This window comes from Gossypium arboreum, chromosome 3, assembly GCF_025698485.1.
Source record: "Gossypium arboreum isolate Shixiya-1 chromosome 3, ASM2569848v2, whole genome shotgun sequence".
Taxonomy (NCBI): domain Eukaryota; kingdom Viridiplantae; phylum Streptophyta; class Magnoliopsida; order Malvales; family Malvaceae; genus Gossypium; species Gossypium arboreum.
The window spans coordinates 138,225,300-138,227,823 of record NC_069072.1 but is presented as its reverse complement, the minus strand read 5'-3'; the positions used below and the strand labels follow the sequence as shown (position 1 = coordinate 138,227,823).

The window sequence follows — 2,524 nt, the reverse complement described above, 5'->3', positions numbered from 1 at the left end:
ATTACTATCTATTTCTCTTGAAAATAGATTCATTAAGAATTTCAAGCATATAAAGTATAACCAATAATTATTTTTTCACAATTTATAATGAATTTCTCAAGTCAAGACAAGGGATTTCGAAAATCATTCTGACTCTGTCTCACATCAACTTAAATATCTCCTAATATAAAATGCAATTTCATGCATCGTTTCTTCTGTATGAAACTAGACTCATTAAGCTTTAATTTCATATCTAATTAAATTTCAAAAATTTTTGATGAATTTTCAAAGTCAGACTACTGCTACTGTCCAAAACTATTTTAGTATAAAATGTTAATAATCAAGTTTATAACAACTTCATTTCCTTTCTTTACAATATTTCTCATATAAACCTCAGCATCCAAGTGGCATTTATCATGCATTCAAAGCCAACCAATATCAATCATATATCATCTCATACTAGCACACATAACCATGATGATACATATATCAATATGACGAGGCCGTTTACTTATATATACACAACAACATTTATCAAAAAAAAAAGCCAAATCAAATGGCTAAATACTTGACCAAATCATGTAGGCTACATTAGCCCAACAACCTATACAATGCCATTATAACCCAAAAATAATAAACCATGAGTACCAAAATAGCCAATAGATAGTGTGATGATGTCTCTGACTCTTCCAACCGCGCGAACTTCCGATATCTAGATACACAAAGAATTTTAAAACGACGTAAGTATAAAATGCTTAGTAAGTTTGTAATTCAAAGAAGTAAAGCCTATAACTTCAATTTATAAGCATAATTTATTGAAGTCACTCCAACATGCCTTGGCCTTAGCCTAACCAACATTAGCCTTTCAATTTTAAACATCACATGAACTAGCAAATTATTACAAAACATTATGACATAAGTTTACATTACTTATGTACATTCACATATCAACCATATAGCTAAATATATTTTAATCATCCAAAAACTCATTATTCTCCATTCTTTCAATAGCAATTCAAATTGAAGAATTTTTCAATCTTTACCTTTTTCTCATATCCATTGAACCACAATTTAAATGAATAAACATATCATAATATAACTCATATTGTTCCACCAACCTATCATACATTCATTCACAACGTTAGCTACGAAATTCACAAATTTCATCAATTCAATGCTTGTACAGTTCTTGTACATACCTGTACCATCTCGTACCAATTTCATACTCATCCATATTTTTGATATACCCATTGAACCATTTGGAATAAATATTGGATACTCAGGAATCTTGCACACTAAGTGCCAATATCATGGCTCGAAGCCAAATCAATGTAACTTTAATGACATGCCCTTTGTATCTTAATTTATTCCTAAGGTTCAACTGGGTTTTCCAATGCCAAATTTTCATAAAATACTTCCGTACAATCATAATCATCAACAATTCAAATATACAGCATTAAATCTCAATTATAATAATGTTTATTAACAAGCTCATACATCCATGTACATACCTGTACCGATCCATAACAAAATCATACTTACACGAAATGTCGCTGCACAATCGATGTCTTGCACGCTAAGTGCTATACCGGATGTTTCGCACACTAAGCGCCATCCTCGATACTTCGCACACTAAGTGTCATTTCGGATGTTTCGCACACTAAGTGTCATCATCAATACTTCGTATACTAAGTGCCATTTCGGATGTCTCGCACACTAAGTGCCATCCTCAATACTTCGCACGCTAAGTGCCATTTCAAATGTCTCGCACACTAAGTGCCATCCTACTAAGGGCCATTTCAGATGTCTCGCACACTAAGTGTCATCCTCAATACTTCGCACACTAAGTGCCGTTCGTTTGGTCGATAAATCATTAATCATTAAAATACTCATAAATATTTCATTTATATGATTTCAACGCATTAAATGCTCAATATAATAATACTTAATACGTTCGAACTTACCTGACTAAATTGTAGAAATACCAAAGTTCAGGGGCATTTTGGAAATTTTTCATTTTCCTTGATTTTTCCACCCGATCTTGATCTAAATTAATAATTTTATTTAATATATTAATTTAGACAGTAAAAAAATTCATTTCATACAAATTGATCATTTTTGACATTTTTACAAAATTACCCCTAAAGTTTTACTTTTATTCAATTTAGTCACTGAGCTCAAAACATACAAATTAACCATTTTTAACCAAAATTGAGCTTAGCCAAATGTTCATGGTATCAAAAACAACCTATAATTCACTTTATGGAAAAATTATATTTTTTCCCCGAATATTTCAGCTTTTTTACAATTTAGTCCCTAGGCTCATAAAAATGAAACTCATGAAATTTCAACACACTCAAGCCTATCCGAATATATTATAAGCCTACAGCAGCCTATAAATTTCACAATTTCACTTGTTAACACACAATTTTTGTATTCATCAATTTAATCCCTAATCGATAATTTTATCAAAAATCACTTAACAAAAAGTGTTTAACACCCAACAAGGTTTCATTTTCTTCCATTAAACTTCATAAGCAACTAT

General features: G+C 30.8%; 1 long non-coding RNA gene across 1 annotated transcript; it reads right to left on the bottom strand.

Annotated features, from left to right (window-relative positions):
• Positions 1-357: 357 nt before the first annotated feature.
• LOC128290466 (uncharacterized) lies at positions 358-1,908 on the bottom strand. Its single transcript, XR_008280324.1, has 2 exons — positions 1,522-1,908; positions 358-691 (listed from the first exon to the last, which is right to left on the bottom strand). It is a non-coding gene; the product is annotated as an uncharacterized LOC128290466 (long non-coding RNA).
• Positions 1,909-2,524: the final 616 nt, after the last annotated feature.